We start from the raw sequence: 8,444 nt of genomic DNA on the forward strand, positions 1-8,444 counted from the left end.
GGTAGGGTAGGGTAGGTAGGGTAGTGGTAAGGTAGGGTAGGGTAGGGTAGTGTAGGGGTAGGGTAGTGTAGGGGTAGGGTAGGGTAGGGTATGGTAGGGTATGGTAGGGTAGGATAGTGTAGGGGTAGGGTAGGGTAGGGTAGGGTAGGGTAGGGTTGCGTTCAGTAACATCCTAACTTACAAAGGGCTCGAACAGCTCGCATGCATCACCATCATACTTTACAGTTCAATTAAAAGCAGTTACCCAGTTCTACAAAAATCATACCAATAAAAATGCAAGTTTCTACACCCAAACTAATGCATCAGTTAATCATACATATCAAAACATACAGTTATCGCGTAAACCTGTACCTCTAGTTGGTATAAATGCCGACCGACCTAACACACTGATGGATTGTTTTAGAATCACAACTGGCTGATTTGACATTGGCACAATGTCCGTTGACATTTTGAAGGTTACTTAAGGTCAAAGTAAGGTCAGTGACCTCGGTTGACCTGTAATGACTTCTTGCACTTGTATGCCTTTTCGGGGTATTTTGATGCCCTGAATTCGAATTTGCTATCCATTTCAGGCATCGTCGGTTGTTTCTTGTAGTTTATTTTGGGTCAGGGTCAGGTCATTGACGTCACACGCCTGACGTAACCCAATGCACAAATGACCTTGCAGACTTCCGATGCTCCCAACGCATCATTTTTAGAGTTATGACATCGAAATACACACCAAACGATAGAGAATTGATCAAGGATCACGATAGTGAAGGTTTAAAGTCGATATCTCTTACCGTTTTGCCGCAATCGGCGCGAAATGTGAAAAAGTTAGATTTTTTTCCGAAAATTTGACCTTTGACCGGTCATAAGTAGGTCAAATGTTGACCTAGGACCAAAAATATACCACCAATCGCGAGATATCGTTGAGAGCAATCCGTTGGTCTTTTCCGCTAAGCTCTACGACGCTCCGTTTTCAAACGCCAGGGGGGGGGGTCGCACCAACATGGGCCTGCATGGGCGAAGGTGGCAAAACACCGTTTACGGGCGAGGGTTAAGTTTTGCATTAAACTAATGTAAAAATTGTACAATTTAAACCTTTTTTCTAGAACGATATTACGCAAAAAACGCAAAACCGCGAAAAAAAACGTACGCCGAAAACGCATAGTGTAGCCAGGCCTTAAGTCGTTTCTCGTTTCTTTTCTTCCAGTGAGATAGCAACATGTCCCGACTCGCTTCTTTCTACGGTGATCCCCCCCCCCCCCCCCAAGGGCGATCCAGAAGTGGAGCATGACACCGAGCATGACAACAGCCCACACAGCGAGTCCACGAATTCCATACAACACGACGCGTACTTCTCCGTCCAAGACTCCACCGATTCTTCCATTGACATGGCACCGAAAAAAGCGTCCCCCTGGTTGATTATTCCGAGAGTGACGAAGAGGCGGCAGCGCCCTGGTTGGCGGGCTCCGGCTCCGCTGACTCGGCGGTGGCCGGCGCCTCCGCCTCTGTGTCTGAAAATGCCTCCTTGCTGTCACATTTTCTGGAGGAGATGGCGGACTTCACCCCCACCCAGACCCGCCTCCTGGCCTACTACAGGCGGCACTCCTCACAGGTCGCCGAAAAGTGCTACGAACAGCGAAGTCGGCGCCAACTTGACAGCACCTCCCAGCGGCAGCTGCTCGCTCGGGCTGCGGAGCACATCCGTTCCCCCCTGGAGGAGTCGCCAGCCGCGGAGGAGCCGGTGATCACGTCCGTCTCTAAGCGGTAAGTTAAAAACCACCTTATGGTCTGTTTTGTTTGATTTAATTGTTGCTTCCCAACGACGCCAGCTTAATTCTCCAATTAACGTCCCTGTTGTTTTACAGACCCCTTTCTGCCGGTGACAAGGACGATGAGGGTGGTAAAGGCCTTTGTGGCTTCTCGCGGCTGCGGTAAGTCAACAGGCATCGGATAGTTATCTGTTGATTTATACTGTCATAGTGTTTCACCAATCAATTCATTCTGACCTTGATTTTTCTTGCTTTGTTTCTTTATTCTTATCGCATTTTAACCTTGCATATTTTTTCACAGACGCTGCTGCGCTCTCTCGAGCGGATCCGACACAGATACCGAGGCCGACCCGGTACCGTCCGGACCTGCCACCGAAGAGTACGATTTTGACTTGATCTTGTCCGCGACCGGGACTGACCCGGAGCCCTCCAGTGCTGGCGATGACGGCGTCGGCGTCTCCGAGCCCGAGACCGCCGCCGGACCGACTGCCGAGTCCTCGAGCTCTGACGAGCTGCCGTGAGTATTTAAATCGATTCAATTTATTCAATGATTTTTTTTTTTTAATGCGATGTTTGCTGCAAACGTTGATAACATTTTCTATTTTGACGCATATCGTTCTGGTCTTTTTCAGCGACGTCTACGCACCACTGAGGCCGTTCTACCCGCTGAGACTTCGGGCCTGTCGTACTGGTACATGGACAGCACTGGAACTGTCTATAGTTGACTACATGGCGGCACAGGGGGTCGCCCCCAACGTGTCGGCGATCCGACACTTCCAAGTAGACCACCCCAGGATGATGTTCACTAGGCCGTTGACCTCGGTGGCCCTGAGGCTCCGTGATGTGGCGGCGGCCCTGAAGTAGCGCCCTTTGACCCGGCTTGTTTCTCGTGCAGCTTTGCGTTGCGGGCAGGTTAGTGTTAAATGAACTACAAGAAACAACCGACGATGCCTGAAATGGATAGCAAATTCGAATTCAGGGCATCAAAATACCCCGAAAAGGTATACAAGTGCAAGAAGTCATTACAGGTCAACCGAGGTCACTGACCTTACCTTGACCTTTAGTAACCTTCAAAATGTCAACGGACATTGTGCCATGTCAAATCAGCCAGTTATGATTCTAAAGCAATCCATTAGTGTCGGCATTTATACCAATGTGAAGCAATCTCCAATTTAGCGTAAATCTGGTCGGAGGTTGTTCCCTTTATGACGTCATAACTCCGTGACCTGACATGACCTTGACAAAAAATACCAAAAGTTGCGCAAAGGATGTCCCATAGGGTACTGAAAATTTGAGCAGGCTATCTGAAACGGTTCGGCGTGTAGCTAAGAAAAACCTCAGGGCGAGGGTTAATACGCATAGGGGTCAGGGCGGGCTCAATAAGAAATCGGCGTAGGCGTGACTGTATGTAAGTTGTAAGGTGTAGTCATGTAGTGAAATTTGGGGGCTCTGTCTTGTAACGGTCTGATATGTCGTATCACATGTTATGTCGTGTGTCACAGCAAATGGTTACAATTATTGTTAATAATTTTTGCTATATAGGGATACCAATGTGCTATATAGGGATACCGGCTCAGCATCCACATCGCCGCAGTCGGTCCGACAATCGCGGCCAAGCTCCGGGCGTCAGCGGACGCCGACCCTGGGAACGCTCCCCGGCCGCCGACCGTCTGTGCTGCCGGCTTTTCTCTCCGTCCCGTGACGCTCCCGGAGCTGTCGGATGGTGTGCCGCTGAGGGCCGTTAGGGAGTGTTTTGCGGTAGTAGGTCCACATCTTTTGAAACTTGTTAACCTGTCTGTCGCGACCAAGGTGTTCCCAGATTGCTGGCAAACGGCGTGTGTCGTCCCCATTCCTAAAGCAGGCGACCCGTCGGTACCATCCAACAACCGGCCCATTTCACTCATAAGCGTTCTGTCCAAGATACTAGAGAAGGTAGTGAGCATACAGCTTACCTCCTACCTGTCCGAGACCAACCTTCTGCATCCCTCTCAGTTCGGTTATAGGTCTCATCACTCGACGGAGGACGCCGTGCTCGTCGCAGTCGATCGCCTGGCCGACGACATTGACGAGGGGCATGTGTCGTCGCTCACGACGATCGATTTGTCTAAGGCGTTCGACTGCGTAGACCACGGCCTCCTCCTCGACAAGCTCTCTTGGTACGGTGTGAGCGATGTGGAATGGTTTGAGAGCTATCTGAGTAATCGAAAGCAAGTCGTGCGAGGCGGGAAGCTGACTCTACCTGTGACATGCGGTGCAAGGCCATCTATAGAAGGTACAGTCACTCCCCCGCCGACCAATCAGAGACAGATCCTGAGTGACGTCACCCCTGATGCTCGCAAGGGGTGCTCCATTCCTTTACAACGTAAAAATGACTAACTTCATTTGAAGATTGCTGGGGACACTCTACACATATCGCTCAGCCGTTGATGTCATTGCAAAGATCAACTAATTTTCTAGCGATAAAAAAGAGCAGCAATATGCTAAGAAATGGCCGGTTTTGAAGATATAGACGATTTAAAAAACCTCTGCAGTTGCAGGAAAGCAACGTAAAAACGCATCACGCTTATATTTTTACTATGAATAAATCATTTTTCAGTAAGTTTTTAGATATGGTATCGATTTAATCAACAACTTTATTACAATATTTTTATTACTTGTAACTTTATTTCAAAATAATATTTTTTAAAAGTGGCAACTGTTGGTAAGTTGCTTTGAAGCGATTGTGGCGCACCGCGCCATTATTGTCCTGAGGCCCCCTTATGATGTCATCAAAAGTGGAGTGACATGGGCCTGATGCGGTGTGCCCCAGGGCTCTATTTTGGGACCGATTCTGTTCATCCTGTTCACGAATGACATTTACGTAAGCCTAACCCATGGCCGCCTTATATCTTAGGCGGACGACACCATGCATATAGACAAAGCGCGCCCTGACGGATCGGGCCTTGCCGACCTTAAAACGAGACTTGAGCTCACCATGCGTGAGCTCCAGTCGTGGTTCATGTGTAACTTTCTCAAGATGGATGAGAGGAAAACTGCGTTCATGATCGTGGGTACTTGTGCGTATGGGGTGGGGCGAACAGAGGCCTCCTCCAAAGAATTCAGGTGGTAAATTTTGCCGCCCGCGTTATCACCGGCCGTAAGAAATATGAACATGTTACGCCTACACTTCAGTCACTTGGGTGGCCTTCGATTGAGACCATGGTAGCCCGCCGCGACACCATGAAAGTGTTTAAGGCCCTTACAGATGAGAGAGTGCCCACTGAAGTGCACGATCTATTCGTTCGGTGCAGCGATGTGTCAGTACGGGACACACGCGGGTCCCACGAGGGCAGTCTGTACTTGCCCCGTCATCGACTGAACGCCACACAGGTCATTTGCGTACCGTGCCGCGTCAACCTGGAACCGACTCCCACCTGCGGCTCACCCACCACGTCCGTGGTAACTTTCAAAGCTGCTGTGAACTCTTTATGAACATTTTATCATCATAGTGTGTGTTTTTAAAGTGTATTTCTACGGCCCTTTTAGGCTTATCATTTGTGTTAAATCCCTCATGTTTTTAAAATCTCGTTTAATGTCAGATCGTTTTAGCCACTTGCATTCCTACCAATGGTGTTCTTTGTGTGTGTGTGGTAATGTATGACGGAAAGCCTGAATAGCCACCATGTGGAAGGCTTTTAAATACACTGATACTGATACACTGATACTGATACTGATACTGATGACCTGAGGGTATGTGTGGATTTGTCTGGATGGAAGCGGGTCAAAATGAAAAATGTGCGTATATTTAAGCGAGTGCGCTTTATTTACTAGTGTTTTGAAAATGTGATTTCGAAAATATTTATATTACTTGTATGCCGCTGACGAAGTGACAATGATACAGTCACGAAACTGTCCGGAAAAGCCGAGTACTTTAATAAGGCAAGAGATATATTTTTAGAGTTTCAGTTCATAGGCTATTAGCCGTGGGTGTATTTTCTCTGAAATATTAGAAGGTTATTATGAAGCTAGTGTTATTTTGTATAGTATTTCAGGCTTTGAATATTGTAGCAACATTCATTACACACAGAGTGAATTAACCTTCGCCCCAGTGGGGGGGGGGGGCATATGTTACCACCCTGTCGCGTTTTTTGCGTGTAAATAAAAAAACCGCGGCGCGTAGCGCCGCGCCGCTTGGGGTAGCTTTTGGTACATCAATTTTGGACAATGTGTGAAATTTTTGACCCCAGGTCATGTCAGGTCAGGTCAGGTCACCAGGTCAAGTTAACTGACCAAGCCTAAAAAAGTTTGCAATCATGTCCAGCCTGCAGTGTTTGTCAGAAAGGTTTTAAGCTTGGTGGATTGCATGCTGCTATGGGCGCCTACAATTTGTATATCTCGGATTTTTTATATCCGTGACCTAAGGTCAGGTCAGTGGCGTGACCTTTCCATTACAAGTCAATGGAGAAAAATGAAAATGCCTTTAGATCCGTGTGTACGCATCGGAACAGTCCAAATATTTCAGAATCACAATGATTTAGTCCATTCGTGATGACCAAGGTGTCATTTTTGCTGATAGCCTCTAGACAGGTCATCCGTGGTCACTTGAGGCTACAAACAGTTTTTTGCCAATAACTCGGGATTGGAAAGAGATAGAACGCTGGGGATGGTCTCATTGTGTTTGTCTTGTTGAGACGCATCGACTGATATGCAACATGACCTTTTCCGGTAAGGTCATGACCTTGACCTGAGGTCAAATTTTCAAGTTGACCTTTCAAGGTCAAATTATAGTTCATTCGACGCGTCTCGGCGAGGGAAACACGATTCTGGCAATAGAAATGTCGTGGCTTTTTGTAGTCGAAAGTTATTGCCGAAAAACACTTTTCGTAAAAACAGCTATTTTTGGAGTTTTTGCCCTCTGGAGGCTAAACTGTTGACCTGAGGTCAATATTGATAATAATCTTTTCAAAAGAAGAGTTCAAAAGCTATCGTTTGCTCTTCAATGCGTTTTTCTAGCTACCATAGTTCCTGAGATAGCGGCATGTTTTCTGAAAAATATAATGACAATTTGCAAATTTTGACCTATGATGACCTCTGGTGACCCCAATACTGCTCTAAGGTGAAAAATGACCGAAATACTTTCAAACGTACGCATTGAGAGCTATCGACTGCTTTTTACCGCGTCTTTCTAGCCCTCTTAGTTTTTGAGTTAGAGGTGGGTGGTAACATATGCCCCCCCCCCCCCCCACTAGGGCGAAGTTGGCTGAGACCGCCACTGGGGCGCGGGTTAATCAGTAAGGCATCATGCAGACTCGGACAGATTCATCAATGCACATAAGTCAAGAATTTTTCTGCTGGTAAATGCTGGGAAATATAGAGTAAGTTGCAAGCCCTTCCTTGAAGTATGAATGAGGGTGACCACTGACCAATTAATAATTATGCAGGCTAATGTTTCCACATTTGTTTTGTTTGCAAGAAAAGTTTGCTCATAAAATGGAATGATATACCTATATGTAGTGCCTAGTTTCGGTCGGAGGTGAGAGGCCAAGGATAGGTTGATGGTGATGGTAAATAGTAAGTAGTGTACTGGTGCTTTTGAATTGGTTTCTAGAAGGAATAACAATCAGAAATGAAATCAGGAGGCCTTAGAATATCTTGTGAATGGCTTTTATTTATCCGTCTGTTTTGCTGACCTAATGTAAATAAATACCGGCCCCCCTTTCAGACCCAAAGGGGGGCCATGGCCCCTATGCCCCCCCCCCTCGGATCCGCCCTTGCCGCAAACGGCATACAATCTCAAAGAAACCCCTCCAAAATCCAAATCCCTATTCGGATCCACAGATAATAATTGCGGTCCCCTCCTTTTCGTCACGAGCACCGGACCAATTAGCGCCGAATATTGCCGAGCGCTGATTGGTCGATTTCCCGCTAGCGCGTAAATGCTACTCACGGAACAAGATTTCGTCGACAATCCTCCACAAACGTCTGTCACACTTTTTGTAGTGCTATTAAAGCCGGAGGGCTTTACAACGTCCCCGTGTGAGGGCCGGAAGCATCTCCTGGTCACGGTGTAGGTGTACGGAGCCGCGGCCGCCCGGGTGCCGGACGGCGCCCGGGCCGGCCGCGAGTTTCCTAAGGCTGGAGACTTCGGCGCGGGGCGGACGCCGTGATCCTGCCCGCCGGGTCGCCGTGGGACCCGAGTTGAACTCGATGCAGCGCGGCCCAGGGTCGCTCGAGATTCAAACACCAATCAGCGCGACGGGGGCGGCGCCGGAGCCTGAGGAGACTTCATCGCGTCCGGATTCGTCCCCTTCCCGGCGCGGAGGGAATGAGCCGCGGAACTCGTCGAACGTCGACGCCGCAGCAAGTGATCCCGGGGCGGACGGCTCTGCTCGTGAGTCGTGACCTGAGCGGGCGCCTCGAGCCGACGGGACCTGGCGGCGCCTCTGCGCGGCCTGGGTCGCGGCGGGGCGGGGCCGCGCGCCGGTCAGTGCCGCGCCGGAGGTGCTCGGCAGTGGAGGGGCGGCAGCATCCGGGAGAGAGGTGGGAACTTCGACACTTCGAGCCAACGCTAAGGAAGAGTAAAAACTGATAAGTATACACGTTCTCTAGTTACTCTGTTGGCTTCATCTTGACGTTTCGGCGTAACAAATTTTGATATTGTTGTTGCTTTGGGTTTAATTTAACGGTGACACGGTAATAGATTCCACA

This window comes from Amphibalanus amphitrite, unplaced genomic scaffold, assembly GCF_019059575.1.
Source record: "Amphibalanus amphitrite isolate SeventyFive unplaced genomic scaffold, NRLGWU_Aamphi_draft 000054F_arrow, whole genome shotgun sequence".
Taxonomy (NCBI): Eukaryota; Metazoa; Arthropoda; class Thecostraca; order Balanomorpha; family Balanidae; genus Amphibalanus; species Amphibalanus amphitrite.